The sequence below is a fragment of the Pelobates fuscus genome, chromosome 4 (genome assembly GCF_036172605.1).
Source record: "Pelobates fuscus isolate aPelFus1 chromosome 4, aPelFus1.pri, whole genome shotgun sequence".
NCBI classification, from domain to species: Eukaryota; Metazoa; Chordata; class Amphibia; order Anura; family Pelobatidae; genus Pelobates; species Pelobates fuscus.
This window is the reverse complement of record NC_086320.1, coordinates 35,949,387-35,967,829: the sequence shown is the minus strand read 5'-3', so window position 1 is coordinate 35,967,829 and position 18,443 is coordinate 35,949,387.

Sequence of the window (18,443 nt, the reverse complement as noted above, 5' to 3'; positions counted from 1 at the left end):
CAAATAGTAACTGCACTGTCAGGACCCCGCGGGCGGCTGCAAGGGGAGGCTGCAGTCCGCTCGCGGCACTCACCCTCCAGCCGTCCGCGGTCCCCTTCTCCACGGGGTCTCGGCGAGCGGCATCCCTCCAGCCTCGGATGCCGCCCGCATCTTCCTCCACGCCCCCCAGCGGCAGCATGCATGACGCTGCACGCTGGAGGACTGCCCAAGATATGTCACGCCGGGGTCAGTCACCTGACCCGGCATTAAAGGCACAGTGCCTCAATCACAGTGGGAGGTTTAGATATCTCCCACGTGTGATTGTTAATTCTGATTGGAAATTATCCAATCAGAATTAACCTGATGGTTTATATACTTACCTTTCCTGTTCCTCCCTGCCCTGTTGTGGTCTTTGCTTTATAGTATTGATTCTGAACGTGTGATTTCTGGTTACGTACTCTCTGGCTTGTTATACTGACTTTGTGACTTTCTCCTACCCTTTGACCTCGGCTTGTTTCTCGTTATTCTGTTTTCTGGTTCCCCTTACTCGGCTTGTCTCCTGACTATTCTGTGTGTGCTTAGCCCGGCCACTCTAAGGACCGGTACTGCACACTTTCTGTGTGTGTGTCTGTGTGTATGTTAGCGTGTTGGGTTCCCCGAATCGTGACATTACAACAGGGCCATAATGGAACCTGCTGACATACCCCAGCTTTTAGTTAATCAGGAGGCTAGAATGGATGGCTTGGACCACCGTATGGTTCAGTTTGCTCAAGCCTTACAGACCATACTGGCTCGTACTGCACACTTGCAGCCTGCCGTCCAGGAGGTGGCTGCTGCTGTGCCCGAACCCATTGCCACTCCAGTACCCGTTTCTGCTCATGTAGTCCATATGACACCGCCACAGCGCTATAGTGGTGACCCAGCTTTGTGTCGTGGTTTCCTCAATCAAATAGACATCCATTTGGTAATGAATCCACGTTCCTATCCCACTGACAGAACTAAAATTGCCTTTTTGATAAACCACTTGTCTGGGAGAGCTTTAGCATGGGCCAACCCCATGTGGGAGAATACGTCTCCTATGTCCTTCGCAGATTTTCTGACAGCTTTCAAACGCACGTTTGATCAACCCGGTAGGGTTGCTTCTGCTGGCAAAGCTCTGCTTAGGGTCCGACAGGTTAACAGATCTGTAGCGGATTACACTATCGAATTCCGCACTCTAGCAGCTGAGGTGGTATGGAATAATGATGCCCTCGTTACAGCCTTTCAGGAGGGTTTGGCCGCTTACATCCTGGACGAAATAGCGTCCAGGGAATTGCCTGTCCTTTTGGACGATCTTATAGATTATATCATCCGTATTGATAATCGTATTAGAGAGAGACGTAGTCAGAGGCGTATGTATACACAGATGTTACCTGCTTTACCCAGTACTGCGTTACTGGCATTACCCCCTTCTAGCCAACCTCCCCCTGAAACCTTGCAATTGGGTGTTACTGGGTTAACTGAGGTAGAAAAATCATACCGAAGAAGGGAAGGGTTATGCCTTTACTGTGGAAAAAGGGGACATCTTCTAAGAACCTGCCCTGAATTGCGGGGAAAACCGCAGCACCCAAGGCCTATAGAGGGGTCGGCCTCGGGTGTTATGTCGTTTACCCCTCACGTCCCCATTACTAGACCGTTTATTACGGTCACCCTTTTTGTTGGAAATTCTGCCGTGATTACCAAAGCCTTGATAGATTCAGGGGCTGCTGACAATCTTATGGATGAGAGTTTTGCTAAAACCACATCGTTGACTCTGATCCAAAGGGTCACTCCCTTGGCCGTGGAGGCCATAGACGGTAGACCATTGGAGAAACCTCTGGTGACCCTTGAGACCCAAGAACTGGTTATGTCTGTGGGTGCCTTGCACAAGGAAAGATTGTCCTTTCAAATAATCAACTCCCCTACAGCCTCTGTCGTTTTGGGCTTCCCCTGGTTGGTTAAACACAATCCGATGATTGATTGGGGTTGTTTGGAGATTCTCTCCTGGGGGAAATCTTGTCAAAGGGAATGTATGACTCGTGTTTGTCCTGTTGGCTTGCTTAATGTACCCACAGCCAAACCACTTTCTGTTAATGTTCCTCCTGTGTATGCGGACCTAGCTAAGGTGTTTGAAAAAAGGGAGGCAGATAAACTACCCCCGCACCGTGAATATGATTGTGCCATAAACCTCTTACCTGGTACTATGCCGCCTAGGGGTAAGGTATACCCTCTTTCTGAAAAAGAGAACCAGGTAATGGAGGAGTACATACAGGAAGCCTTAAGTAAAGGTTTTATCAGAAGGTCCTCCTCTCCTGCTGGGGCTGGTTTCTTTTTTGTTGCCAAAAAGGAGGGTGACCTACGGCCTTGTATAGACTACAGGGGCCTGAACAATATAACGATTAAAAACGCCTACCCTATTCCCCTCATCACGGAGTTGTTTGACCGGGTCAAAGGTTCTAAATACTTCACTAAATTAGACCTCAGGGGGGCTTATAACCTTGTTCGTATAAAGGAGAATGATGAGTGGAAAACAGCATTCAATACACGTAGCGGACATTACGAGTATCTAGTCATGCCTTTTGGACTGTGTAATGCTCCCGCTGTGTTTCAAGACCTCATAAACGATGTCCTCAGGGATCTATTGCATGTCTGTGCCGTGGTGTACCTTGACGACATCCTTGTATATTCCCCTGATTTGCAGACACATCATAATCATGTTAGGATGGTGCTGAAAAGGTTATTACAGAACGGACTTTATTGTAAATTAGAAAAATGTTTGTTCGATCAGACCTCGGTGCAATTTCTAGGATATATAATTTCCGAACAGGGTTTCAGTATGGATCCTGCTAAGTTAGAAGCCATACTATCCTGGCCGCTTCCCCAAGGTCTTAAGGCTATCCAGCGTTTTATAGGATTTGCCAACTATTACAGGAAATTTATAAGAAACTTTTCACCACTTATCTCCCCTATAACGAAGCTGACTAAGAAAGGTCTACACCCTAGGGTTTGGACTCCTGAAGCCCTTAAGGCCTTCGACACTCTCAAGAAGGCATTTGCCTCTGCTCCAGTACTACGCCACCCTGATCCTTCCCTTCCCTTTGTTATGGAAGTGGACGCTTCTGAATCAGGCGTGGGAGCAGTACTGTCACAGAGATCATCGTATGACGAACCCCTCCATCCCTGTTGCTACTTTTCAAAAAGGTTATCTGATCCAGAAAATAATTACGATGTTGGGAACAGGGAACTACTAGCTATTGTGCTAGCTTTTAAGGAATGGAGGTACTTATTAGAGGGTTCTAGACACAAAGTTATGGTCATAACAGATCATAAGAACCTCTCCTATATAGCTGATGCTAGAAGGTTGTCCGCCCGGCAGGCTAGATGGTCTCTATTTCTTTCACGCTTCCAATACGTGATTACCTATAGACCTGGTTGCCGTAATGCCAAAGCTGACGCTATCTCTCGACAGTATGAACCTCTAGAATCTGTTAACCCGACCCCTGAACCTATTGTACCTGCGTCTCAGATAATAGCTGCTACCCGTTTGGTTGTTTCGTCTCTTGTTCTTGATAAAATTAAGACATACCAAACTCAAGCACCCCCTGAGACGCCTGTTGGCAGACTATACGTTAAAGTGAATGACAGAAAGAAATTGTTAACTTTATTTCACACCGCCAAAACTGCTGGTCATCCGGGGGTTACCAAGACTTATAAGGGCCTCCTTCAACAGTTCTGGTGGCCTTCACTCAAGCGAGACGTAGTGGATTTTGTGCAGGCTTGTCGGGTCTGTACGCAGTGTAAGTCCCCTAATGTGAGACCCCAGGGTCTCCTGATGCCTCTATCGATACCCAAGAAACCATGGACCCACTTATCCATGGATTTTATTGTAGACCTTCCTCCTTCCGATGGTCAGACAGTGATATTAACTGTGACGGATAGGTTCTCTAAAATGGCGCACTTTATTCCGCTTAAGAAACTGCCTTCTGCGATTCAGCTTGCTCAGGTGTTTGCCAAGGAAGTGTTCCGCTTGCATGGGGTACCTGAGGATATCGTATCTGACAGGGGTCCTCAATTTGTCTCTCGGTTTTGGAGGGGTTTTTGTGCTGAGATGGGGGTCTCCTTGTCGTTTACTTCCTCCTATCACCCGCAATCTAATGGTGCAGCCGAACGTGCTAATCAGTCTGTGGAATTGTATTTGCGCTGCTTCACTAATGCGCACCAGGATGACTGGTCTCGCCTCCTTCCGTGGGCTGAATTTGCCAGGAATACGGTGTCTCATTCGTCTACTGGCTTAAGTCCTTTTGAGGTTGCTTATGGATTTCGGCCTTCCGTCCTTCCCGGTGCGTTCTCCGACAAGGGAATGCCCGCTTTGGACCAGCACCTCGCCTCTTTACGGAAGATGTGGGATCAGGTCCATGTTGCGCTGTCCCGTTCAGCGGCTGCTCAGAAGAAGTTTGCTGATCGCCATAGGGGTGCGGCCCCTTCCTATGTTCCGGGTGATAGGGTATGGTTGTCCTCTAGGAACCTCCGCCTCAAGGTTCCCTCGATGAAGTTCGCTCCCAGGTTCCTTGGTCCCTACAAGGTGTTACGTAGGGTTAACCCCGTTTCCTACTCCCTGGACTTGCCCTCTTCCATGCGCATTCCGAACACGTTTCACGTTTCGCTTTTGAAGCCCTTGCTTTGCAACCGGTTCTCTTGTCCCCTCGGGCGGCCTGTTTCCCCTCGCGCTGTCCCCAGTGATGTGTACGAAGTGGCTGCCCTTCTCGACTCTCGTGTTTCTAGGGGTCGGCTGCAATATCTGGTGGATTGGAAGGGGTACGGCCCTGAGGACCGATCTTGGGTTTCGTGCTCTGATCTGCACGCTCCCTCTTTGATCCGCTCCTTTCATGCCCGGTTTCCTTTGAAGCCTTCTGCTTCCCGCCCTCTGGGCGGTCTTCGAGGGGGGGGTAATGTCAGGACCCCGCGGGCGGCTGCAAGGGGAGGCTGCAGTCCGCTCGCGGCACTCACCCTCCAGCCGTCCGCGGTCCCCTTCTCCACGGGGTCTCGGCGAGCGGCATCCCTCCAGCCTCGGATGCCGCCCGCATCTTCCTCCACGCCCCTCAGCGGCAGCATGCATGACGCTGCACGCTGGAGGACTGCCCAAGATATGTCACGCCGGGGTCAGTCACCTGACCCGGCATTAAAGGCACAGTGCCTCAATCACAGTGGGAGGTTTAGATATCTCCCACGTGTGATTGTTAATTCTGATTGGAAATTATCCAATCAGAATTAACCTGATGGTTTATATACTTACCTTTCCTGTTCCTCCCTGCCCTGTTGTGGTCTTTGCTTTATAGTATTGATTCTGAACGTGTGATTTCTGGTTACGTACTCTCTGGCTTGTTATACTGACTTTGTGACTTTCTCCTACCCTTTGACCTCGGCTTGTTTCTCGTTATTCTGTTTTCTGGTTCCCCTTACTCGGCTTGTCTCCTGACTATTCTGTGTGTGCTTAGCCCGGCCACTCTAAGGACCGGTACTGCACACTTTCTGTGTGTGTGTCTGTGTGTATGTTAGCGTGTTGGGTTCCCCGAATCGTGACATGCACACCTTTTGGAAAATCTTATTTACTCTGATATCTCTCAAGAACTTTATATCAACCGTACTATCAAATGCATTACGCTGGGCAGATTGAACAAAATTAACCCCTTAAGACCGCAGGACGTACCATGCCGTCCTTATTTGGGCGGCTCTAAACGCCGCAGGACGGCATGGTACGTCCTGGGCGGTCTTACCCCCCACGTGGCCGGCGGAACATGGCCGCTGCAGATCGCGGTCGGGGGGCATGCCTGGCCCCCCAGGCAGCCCCCCTGTGCCTGGGGACCGCGGTCTGCAGCTTCCGATCGCAGTGACAGGCTGTCACTGCGATCGGTATTTACCATGTGTCAGACGATTTTAAAATCGGCTGACACATGGAGCCGGCGGAATTCTCTGCAGCAGATTGCGGTCGGGGGACATGCCTGGCCCCCCAGGCAGTCCCCCTGCGGTCAGTGACCGCGATCTGCAGAGTATGATCGCAGGGAGAGGCTGTCTCTGCGATCTGAATGCAGAGACAGCCTCTCCCTGCGATCTGATCGCAGTGACAGCCTGTCACTGCGATCAGAGTTACTATGTGTCAGCTTATTGGCTGACCCATAGTAACTGCAGGCAGGATCCCCCTGCAGATCGCGGTGGGGGGCATGCCTGGCCACCCAGGCACTCCCCCTGTGGCCAATTACCGCGATCTGCAGGAGGTGATCACAGTGACAGCCTGTCACTGTGATCACTGATCCTGTGTGTCAGCCAGTGACACTGTCTCTGCCCCTCTCCTCCCCTATTAACCCCTTAATGTAAAAAAAAAAAAAAATTAAAGTTAAAAATAAAATACACTTACATCATTTATATATATATTATATATATGATCTATATATAATATATATATATACGCACACATTTACACATACACTAAGTGTATTTTAATATTTATATATATAATTATATATATATATATTAATATCAAAATACACGTAGAAGGATATTGATTAAATATATACATAATTATAATTTTATATATATATATATATATATATATATATATATAAAAATATGTAAATACGTAAAAAAAATTAAAATAAAAAAATAAATAATTAAAAATATATGTGTGTAATTTCATTCTAACTGTATTTTGATAATATATATATCTATATATATATATATATAGATATATATATATATATATATAGATATAGATATCAAAATACACGTAGAACGAAATAATATATATATGTATATACCCAAGTATATACGTATACATCACTATATGTATACCTATATATAAATAAAAATAATAGTAAAAAAATTATATACATATATATACATATATATATATACACACACGTGTATATATAATAATTTTACATATATATTTATGTAATAATTTTACATAATTAGGTATCCTAATTAATTACAATTAGCGGGACCTGCCTAACAACCCAGGCCGAAAGTATAGGGAATTTTATTTGCTAGCACTATATTTAACCCTATAACTTTCCAAGACACTATAAAACCTGTACATGGGGGGTACTGTTTTACTCGGGAGACATCGCTGAATACAAATATTTGTGTTTCAAAACCGTAAAATTTATTACAACAATGATATCGTCAGGGAAAGTGAAATTTATTGCCTTTTTCGCACACAAACGGCACTTACACTGACGATATTTTTGCTGTCATACTTTTTACTGTTTTGAAACACAAATATTTGTGTTCAGCAAAGTCTCCTGAGTATAACAGTACCCCTCATGTACAGGTTTTATGGTGTTTTCAAAAGTTACAGAGTCAAATATAAGGCTTGCGTTTCAGTTTTTTCACAATGAAATTCGCCAGATTGGTTACGTTGGCTTTGAGACCGTATAGTAGCCCAGAAATAAGAATTACCTCCATAATGGCATACCATTTGCAAAAGTAGACAACCCAAGGTATTGCAAATGGGGTATGTTCAGTCTTTTTTAGTAGCCACTTAGTCACAAACACTGGCCAAAATTGGCTTTCAAATTAGTTTTTTGCATTTTTCACACACAAACAAATATTAACGTTAACTTTGGCTAGTGTTTGTGACCAAGTGGCTACTAAAAAAGACTGGACATACCCCATTTGCAATACCTTGGGTTGTCTACTTTTGCAAATGGTATGCCATCATGGGGGTAATTTTCATTCCTGGGCTACCATACAGTCTCAAAGGCAACATAACCAAACTGGCAAATTTCAATGTGAAAAAACTGAAAAGTGTAACATGCTATATTTGACCCTGTAACTTCCCAAAACACCATAAAACCTGTACATAGGGGGTACTGTTTTACACGTGAGACATCGCTGAATACAAATATGTGTATTTTATTGCAGTAAAAGCAAACAGTATTATGACATTCACAGTTAGAATGTCACATAGAACTAAGAAAATTTAAAAAAAATCATATTTTCTCTCATTTTTTTATATTTTATTCATATTACATTATGTTCCATACCTAAATATTTGATGTTAAATGAAAGCCCTGTTTCCCCTGAACAAAATGATATATAATAAGTGTGGGTGCATTTAATATGAAAGAGGTAAATTATTGTTGAACAGACATATAGTCAAAATCTGGGGTTTGTTTACATTTTTTTTGGTTCACAACTTGTACATTTGGCTGCGGTCTTAAGGGGTTAAGGTTCGCAGATAATAACCTCATCTCTGAATAGTGGGACAAATCAACCACATTATTTGCCCTATCAGTGGGTAGTGTAAGTTTTGGTGACCAATCCCCACCCCCTCCTCTCTTTCTTCTCCTAGATCTGAGTCTTCTACTGGTGCGTCCCCCATCTCCATCACATCCTTCCTTCCTTTCTGCTTCTTTCTGCATATATTGGGAGAGGCCGAAGCCAGTGTATCCCGTGAAGAGGGGAACGATGAAGCCCCAGTTTTTTTGTTTTTTTTTAAATTCTTTATTTTTGAGTGCATGTTTAGACAAGACAGCTTGCTCTGCCACAATAGCTTCATGAGCATTGGTATATCACATTAATGGTACATTTATGGCATTTGAACAGTGCACAAGTTTTTATATTTGCAGAAACAAAACATAGTTTACTATCAGTTACACCTTACAATTAAATTTACTCGTTTAGTCTGCGTTTGAGATGGAGAACATGCATGCTAAATAAAATCCAGTGCTTGTCAAATAACTGTTGAAAAAACATAAAGTGAGAGCACAGATTACAAGAGGACAAGTAATTCCACTTAGCTACGCTGGCATCTTCATTAAAGCAAGGCATAATCAAGGTGTATACATAGTGGTTGTGTTGTAGGCTAGAATAGAATACCCCATGCTTTGCTAGTATTAGGTACTGCCAGCAGGTGAGCATACGAGAGAATGCTTTTGGGTCGCTTTAGAAAAGTTGCTTAGCAGGCTAACCCCTGAAAACAGATAAATACAGGTAGAATACAATACAATAGTCCATCGCTGGGTATGCCATCATGGGGGTAATTTTCATTCCTGGGCTACCATACAGTCTCAAAGGCAACATAACCAAACTGGCAAATTTCAATGTGAAAAAACTGAAAAGTGTAACATGCTATATTTGACCCTGTAACTTCCCAAAACACCATAAAACCTGTACATAGGGGGTACTGTTTTACACGTGAGACATCGCTGAATACAAATATGTGTATTTTATTGCAGTAAAAGCAAACAGTATTATGACATTCACAGTTAGAATGTCACATAGAACTAAGAAAATTTAAAAAAAATCATATTTTCTCTCATTTTTTTATATTTTATTCATATTACATTATGTTCCATACCTAAATATTTGATGTTAAATGAAAGCCCTGTTTCCCCTGAACAAAATGATATATAATAAGTGTGGGTGCATTTAATATGAAAGAGGTAAATTATTGTTGAACAGACATATAGTCAAAATCTGGGGTTTGTTTACATTTTTTTTGGTTCACAACTTGTACATTTGGCTGCGGTCTTAAGGGGTTAAGGTTCGCAGATAATAACCTCATCTCTGAATAGTGGGACAAATCAACCACATTATTTGCCCTATCAGTGGGTAGTGTAAGTTTTGGTGACCAATCCCCACCCCCTCCTCTCTTTCTTCTCCTAGATCTGAGTCTTCTACTGGTGCGTCCCCCATCTCCATCACATCCTTCCTTCCTTTCTGCTTCTTTCTGCATATATTGGGAGAGGCCGAAGCCAGTGTATCCCGTGAAGAGGGGAACGATGAAGCCCCAGTTTTTTTGTTTTTTTTAAAATTCTTTATTTTTGAGTGCATGTTTAGACAAGACAGCTTGCTCTGCCACAATAGCTTCATGAGCATTGGTATATCACATTAATGGTACATTTATGGCATTTGAACAGTGCACAAGTTTTTATATTTGCAGAAACAAAACATAGTTTACTATCAGTTACACCTTACAATTAAATTTACTCGTTTAGTCTGCGTTTGAGATGGAGAACATGCATGCTAAATAAAATCCAGTGCTTGTCAAATAACTGTTGAAAAAACATAAAGTGAGAGCACAGATTACAAGAGGACAAGTAATTCCACTTAGCTACGCTGGCATCTTCATTAAAGCAAGGCATAATCAAGGTGTATACATAGTGGTTGTGTTGTAGGCTAGAATAGAATACCCCATGCTTTGCTAGTATTAGGTACTGCCAGCAGGTGAGCATACGAGAGAATGCTTTTGGGTCGCTTTAGAAAAGTTGCTTAGCAGGCTAACCCCTGAAAACAGATAAATACAGGTAGAATACAATACAATAGTCCATCGCTGGGAAATGAGTAGCTTGTAACATGCTTTTTACCACCCCAGGGTAACCCCCCCCCCCCCAGCTGCCAGACAGAGGCCAGTGGTTTGTCGCTGTGGTGTCTGCCTGTGGAGCATGTGGGTTGCAGAATGACGGGAGCCAGGGTGCTGCCGCGTTAGACATAGTCCAGGCAAGTGGCTTGGTGACAGTCCCCAGGTGGTGTACTTGCGGTTTTTAGTCCTGTGCTTGTCTCTGGTGGAAGCCAGGACCTTGCAGCCGTGTTGGTTGTCGTGTTGGACTTCGTGGTTGCGGGCTGTCGGTCCGGGTGTGTCGGTCTCCGCTAGTTGCTGGGAGAGGCTCAGCTTGCAGGGCTTCATCGCTGGGTGTAGCTCCTTATGTGGGCTCTCTTGGGTGGTCAGGACTGTGGGGTTCTCGCCGGTCTTGTACCTAGCCTTCCGCCCGAAGTCAGCGTGGTGTCTGTCTGCTCCTGCACCGGGTGGTTTGACCCAGGCTGATTGTTAGGCCGACTGTCGTTGTGTGCCCTCTTTGGCGCGGGCTACTCGCCATGCGGCATTTTGGTGCGGCCTCCGAGCATTGGATCCGCACTGACACCGCCCGGCTCATTGGTGTGTCCGCTCACTGGATCACCCCCGCCGGTCCAGAGGGGGGGGAACAGGGCCAGACCCCCTTAGCCTCGTGCTGTGTTCCGACCACTGGTGGGCAGGATAGCGGGATGGCGGCCGTCCATGCCACTCACCGCCCGAGCATTCCCCATCACGAGAGACGGAGGTATTCTCACCGAGGGACTAGAGCTGAACTACAAGCCTCTCCTCGGAACCAGGGTGTCCCTTCACACAGGGCTGCCGTTATCGGTCGTTTGGTAGGTGTAGGATCTGATTTTAAGGAGAAAACTGAAAATTTTTGCAGGAGCCGTTCAGTTGTGCGACCTGCCAGCTTGGCGGTCCGGCCCCGCCCCTCGAAGCCCCAGTTTTGCTTGTGAAATCAACCATGAAGAAGAAGACATTCCTCTGAGATTTCAGTATGGACTTTTGCAGAGAGTGGTTGCACGGCTTATTTATTCGATGTACGTATTTGGTTATATATATATGAACTACATTTTCATCATGGTATTGATGTAGAATTATTGAAAATCTTTCTTTTTTTATTGAACCTGTATTGAATATTGCACCAACTCCATTTTAACCCGCACCTCCATGACAGACCCTCCATTTTGTCCACATTACATGACAGAATTTCCTAACAGCATTTAGTGTAATGAATAGAGACTGTATTTTCTATAAAGACATGACTAACCCCGGAATTGCTGAATCTCCTGTAATTTGCAACATAGTATAATCTGAAGGCCATGAGAACGGCGGCCTAATGAAATGTTCTATTCATAAAAGAACCTTGCACCTGACCACGAGACTGACATCACTAACTACGCAAAATGACGCCCAAGCCCCCCTTTCCACCGAGTAAGCCTCGTGCTGGGAAAGATGGCGCTTGAGCCATCCGTCCACACCCGTGTCCAGAACAATACCACCTCTCGGTGGGAGGACACCTAGCTAACCACTTAGTTTTTGAGCCAATTAATCATATTGATGGGTGGACATTGACATAGCCACTTAACAATTAATCCAATTAATGATGTTTATTTACTGATATCTTGATAATCAATGATGATGCAAATTCACCCTTATAAGGGCCTGCGAGCCCGCTTTTTCTTCAGATGCTAATAAATTTCCTCGAAGTTATTTTAACCTGAACTCCGTGTGTCAGTCTGAATTTACTTCTGCGTATACGCAATTTTTTAATCTCAGATTTGGACAGGAACAGATAGACATTTAAACATATTTGTTTACTTCTAAATTAATCTACATCAGTATTTTTTGTCACTTATGGACTTATTTCTCTTTTTTAAAGCAAGCTCCCCTTCTAATTTATGGAAATTAGGTTGCAAATAATTTTCCATCTACAAATACATAACTATTCCCTCCTCGCTTGGGAGGCCGAATGGATTTAATCACACTGTCTAAAATGCCAAGTTGTCTTTTATTTTTAAATTTACGCATGCTGTTCATAAGACCAAATGAACATACAGTGAAATTGGCATTTCACTCCTTCATCAGTTTATTGATTGCAGTCCAGTCAATCAGCTGACCGCTCTCAGCCAATCAGCTGCACCGCAGCCCAATTTTGCAAGAGCCCTCCAGCTTCTTAATTTTGAGAAAATGGAAGGAGAGAGAGGCAGGACGGCTTAAAGGGACACTATAGTCACCAGTGCAACTACAAGTATTCCTGACCCTATAGTGTTAACACGACCATCTAGCCCCCCTGGGCACCTCAAGCCTCCATAAATATAGTAAAAATCTTACTGCATTCAAGCCAGAAGCTGTAAATCTGCATGCTGTTAGACTCAGGAAAAACAAGCAGTCTGCTGACATGTGATAGCCTGATCCAATCACAGTGCTTCCCCATAGGATTGGCTGAGACTGACAAGGAGGCAGATCAGGGGCAGAGCCAGCATGATTCAAACATAGCCCTGGCCAATCAGCATCTCCTCATAGAGATTAATTGAATCAATGAATCTCTATGAGGAAAGTTCAGTGTCTGCATGCAGTGGGAGGAGATACTGAATCACAGGATGCTCGTGCACAGCAGATCTGAGTGGATGGAGGCATATTATGCCTCCATCAACTCAGAAGTCCCTCTGGTTCACTCTGAGTGACTGCAACTGGAGGTGTTCCTAGCTTTCAATGTAAACACTGTATTTTCTCAGAAAATACAGTGTTTGCATGAGAAAGGCTGTAGGGAGCTATGGTTCTCACCTGAACAACCTCAGTAAGCTGAAGTTGTTCAGGTGACTATAGTGTCCCTTTTACTCCTTAAGGTAAGCCAGCGCTAGGGACCTCCTCCATAGGTAGAGAGGCTGGGTGGAAAAAATTTAATAAAAACATATAATAATTTGTGAGTGCATGTGTCAGTGTGTGTGTGTGTGTGTGTGTGCCAGTGTGTGTGTGTCTCACTGAGATCATCTAGCTTGATAGGAAAGTATTAAGCATGAGCTGCAAAATTCTGCACCAGTCAGCATCTCCTCATAGAGATGAACCGAATCAATGCATCTCTATGGGGAACGTTCAGTGCCTCTATGCACCTCTGTGGTCATGCTCATTCTCATGCCTGGGGAAAAGGGGCAGATAACTTTTGGTCTGGACCCCCAGAGGGTACAGACCTCATGTATTGCTTCCACAACACTGTTGCCTCTGGTAAACCTTGGCAATGCTCCGTCAGAAGGAGATATACAAGTGGCATGCACCCAGCAAAGGTGCAGAACCAGAAGATGCACCCACAGAACTACTCGGAATACTTCCATATCCCAAGATAAGCAACTTTTTAAAAAAATGTTATATTTATTAATATCTACCTCTGATTCACACTCCACAGTCCCTATCTCCCCCAGACACACCTACTCCTTCCCCCTCAAACACACACAACAGTCCCTATCACCCCAAACACACAATAAAGCCTGTATTCGTACAAATACACTATAGACACTATGCTGCTGCCCTCAGCTTTAATTTCTCACCGTGCACACACACTATACCCCCACTGCCTCTAGCAAATTCACACTACAACTCTTGTCTGCCCAAAACATACTCTACAGCCACATATCCGCAAACATATGCTAAAGCCCCTATCCCCCCAAACATACTGTACTGCCCCTATCCCTCCCAAACACACCCTATAACCCCAATGGGCTCATGCACCCTACATCTCATACCCCCACACCCTCCTATTCACATATAGCCCCTATTCACATACTCACATATCACACCACAAACAACCCAATCCACCTATACACAGACACAAACCCTTAATAACCTGCCTCCCACACATGCAACTCTACAAAGAGCTCCCCACATGCACAATCCCAAACACATTCACTCCCTAAAGCAGTGTCCCCAGAAACATGCAACATCCGTATTAGCCTAACCTCACACACTAAACACACAAGCAGCCACATACCTAACACACACAGACCTACAGGTAGCGTCCCAGTAACATATGACACCACAAGCAGCCTCCCCCCACACACATCAACCTCTTCCAGCCATGTCCCATTTATCACAATCACTCACTTAGTCACATTCACCATTCAATTAAACCCCAAACTAGTCATCCAGTCACATACACCAAACATGTTGCATATATATACATGCAGGGGTGGATTAACATAGGGGCTGATGATGCTGCAGCTCCATGTCCATGGAATAGGCCCATTGTTAACCCCTTAAGGACAAAACTTCTGGAATAAAAGGGAATCATGACATGTCACACATGTCATGAGTCGTTAAGGGGTTAAAGGACCACTATAGTGCCTGGAAAACAAACTCGTTTTCCTGGCACTATAGTGCCCTGAGGGTGCCCCCACCCTCAGGGTCCCCCTCCCGCCTGGCTGAAGGGGGAGGAAGGGGTTAAAATCTTACCTTTCCCCAGCGCCAGGCTCCCTCGGCGCTAGGGACTCTCCTCCTTCTTCGGTCGTCATCGGCTGAATGCGCATGCACAATGCTTTCCTATGGACACTGGCGTCTTCTCACTGTGAAAATCACAGTGAGAAGTGCGGAAGCGCCTCTAGCGGCTGTCAATGAGACAGCCACTAGAGGCTGGATTAACCCATATGTAAACATAGCAGTTTCTCTGAAACTGCTATGTTTACAGCAGGCGGGGTTAATCCTAGATGGACCTAGCACCCAGACCACTTAATTGAGCTGAAGTGGTCTGGGTGCCTATAGTGGTCCTTTAACCCCTTAAGGACCAAACTTCTGGAATAAAAGGGAATCATGACATGTCACACAAGTCATGTGTCCTTAAGGGGTTAAAATGTTTTTACTACTCTTCACATACTCTTGCTTCAGTATGGAAACGTAAGAGGGATGTAGGGGAACAAAGCTGGTGTGGACTGGCTGACAATGAAATTAGTTAAAGCGGCACTGTCATGCCGAACTTACCTTTCCTCAATCTCTTCCTCTTCTCCCCCTCTCTCGGGATCTGTTATTCTTTTCTTCCTGTCTTCTTTAGTTTTCTTTAAAATCATAAGAAAACTCTTTGCCTTATGGAGGATTCCTCCGCTTGACCAGCTCTGACCAGCGGAGGAGCAAAGTGTGCTTCATTTCCGCTGGTCAGAGCAATTTTCCCATGATCCTTAGCGTTCCTCCCTGTTCCCACAATGCTTCCTGTCAGTATTGCCGAACGTCCTGTCACTTAGACAGAACGCCGGCAAAACTGCCGAATTGCATCCTAACAGAATGAGCACTGTTTCTCTATTGGTGTTAGGATGCAATTCGGTACTTTGATCGTATCGGAATTTCATTCTAATGAATGAAACTCCGATCCTATTCATTGCTGTGGCTGCATCTTGCAGCCGCTTAGTAGATAACTCCCTAATTCCCACGGTATCAGGAAGCTATCTACTAAAAGGCTGAAAGACCTAAATTGGTCTTTCAGCCAACTTTACTAATACTAAGTAAAGATTACTTACTATTAGTAAATAATATGCCCCTACTCGCTTATTGTCCTCCCCCCTGGCCCCCACCCCTGAGCCAAAGGCTGCTCACTGTTAAGTGGACATGCCCCTACTCGCGGTATAGCGAGTAGGGGCATTGGGGAGATTTTAATCTCCCTTGTGCTATTATGGGGGTCATATTGACCCCCATAGAGTGAGGGGGGGACATGGGGGGCTTATGAAGTGGTGGGGAGCTCTGCTCCCTGCCGCTTCTATAGTTACATATTACAAGGTTGGAGCTGCACGCCGATGGCTCCCTCCTTGTAATAAACTGAACGAACAAACGAACACTGATACTCAGTGTTAGTTTGTTCATCTGATTTTTTTTATTCATTCATTCGTCTGTCTGATGAATGAATAGGTGAAACTCCCGTTCGCATGTCCAGGTGTTTCACTGGGCATGTGCGGGAATCTCACAGTCTGTGTAGTGTGGGTAGATGACGTGTCCCACATGGACTTCACCTACCCACACAAAGATGGCGGCGCCCTGAATAAAGATCGGGGCAGAAGATAAAGAATAAAAAATAGGTAATGTGGGGGGCTTAGGGGCATTTGGGGGTGACTAGGGGGTCGATTGAATGTAGTGGAGGCGGGAGGGGGGTTAAAAAAAAAAACGGGATTCGGCATGACAGTGCCGCTTTAAGGTAAAGCTGACTTTATGCACTATGTAAATACTCTTGCTGCTTAAGTCTCTCTAACACTGTGGCACGTTCCCTTTTACACTCCTAAATACACGTGTTTCTCTGCCCAGACTGCATAACAGGAGCTTCTGCCTGCTAGTAAGAAGGTTAGGAGAGGAGTGGACCAGCAAGTGCTAGTGGACAGTCCTTAAAAACCATGGAGCGAGCGCATCATTAGATACATTAAAGGGACACTATAGCCACCAGAGCAACTACAGCTTATTGCATTTGTTCTGGTAAGCAGAATCACTCCCTGCAGGCTTTTTGCTGTAAACACTGTCTTTTCAGAGAAAATGCAGTTTACATTACAGCCTAGTGATAAATTCACTGCCCACTCCTCAGATGGCTGCTAGAGGTGCTTCCTGGAGCAGTGCTGTCTAATGTGCAGCACTTTGCCTCCTAGACAGTCTCAGCCAATCCAATGGGGAAGCATTGTGATTGTTTCAAATAATCACTTCTGATGATGTCAGCAGAGGATGCCAGGAGCTGCAGACTTGAACACAAGTAAGATTTCACTATATTTAGGGAGGCAAGTGGGTGCCGGGTGGTTAGATGGTAGTTTAACACTATAGCGTCAGGAATACGTGTTTGTGTTCCTGACCCTATAGTGTTCCTTTAATGCCATGCTCAGGATGCTGTCTGCACTGCACAGTATGCCCTTGGTTGGTCATCCTGCATGATTGGCAGGCAGCCTAATGTGCATTCACGCCAGGCTGACCATCTAATTCTTCGGACAGATACGCTCCCTTTTTGGACATTCTGATTATTACATACCATTATTCATTATAATGGTAAATTTAGGGGATAATATACACTAAAGGGGGTATGACATTGTAAAAAGTGGATAAGAAACAAAAGGTGGGTTAAGAGGTACACAGGTGAAGATGCATTTTTTTTTGGGGGGGGGGGGAGGGTGCCAAAATCATCTTCGCCTGTGTACCCAATAATCCTTGCACCGGCCCTGCATCCGGTCACATACACCAAACATGTTGCACACTATATATTTTGCTAAATTTGTCATGGTTTTTTAATACTTTATTTATTTGTTAATGGTGTAGAAATAATAAATCCCGTTCATTAATGCTCTCGTATAAACAGGCCAATAATAAGCATATAGATAGATTATAGTCATTTTAGCTCTTGATATTATTACTACGTTATGTTAAATAACATTTAGCCACGGCCTCTAGTACCATTAAAATATAGTAAACTGACGGTTTATTTTTTCAGTCCTGTTGTGTTTTTCTGTTAAGCTGGTTGACAGAAAAGTCACATTTTTTTAATCCTAGTTTGTAAATGTAATACAATCCTCTGTTTAGCGAATAAATCCAGCTATTATTATTATTTTTTTTTATTTTTTTTACATATTCGGCTGCAACAGGACACAAATGGTAGCGGTTTCAACCTTTTATTAATCAATTTCTTGATATTAATCAAGAAATAAATTCATAGGACAATTTGAATATATTCCCCAGATTATTTTCCACCTAGTGTCTTTTAATTCTGTCAGAATGCAGATTTTACTCATGGTAACTCTATGGGAAATACCAGAATAAATATAAATCTTTTTAATTTTCTAAAGCATTCACAGCTCTCCTCAGAAATTTACTGCACATTTCTCTCAGGGGACATTGTTTGTGTCATTAATTAAACTGTATTATATTTTTAATAGTATTTTATTATTTTTATATTGGAAGTCATAGTACAGCTCAGCCCCCCTCCCCTCCATCACACTCTGAGGTGAGATTAGCCACGCCCACAGGTACACTAACTGACGTTACATCGCACTAGCGCGAGGACAGATGTCTCCAGCGAGATACCTGCCCGCTCTCATTGGCTGAGCAATCCATAGCGTGAGCTCTGCTCACTGCACTCCGGGACCGCATTGGC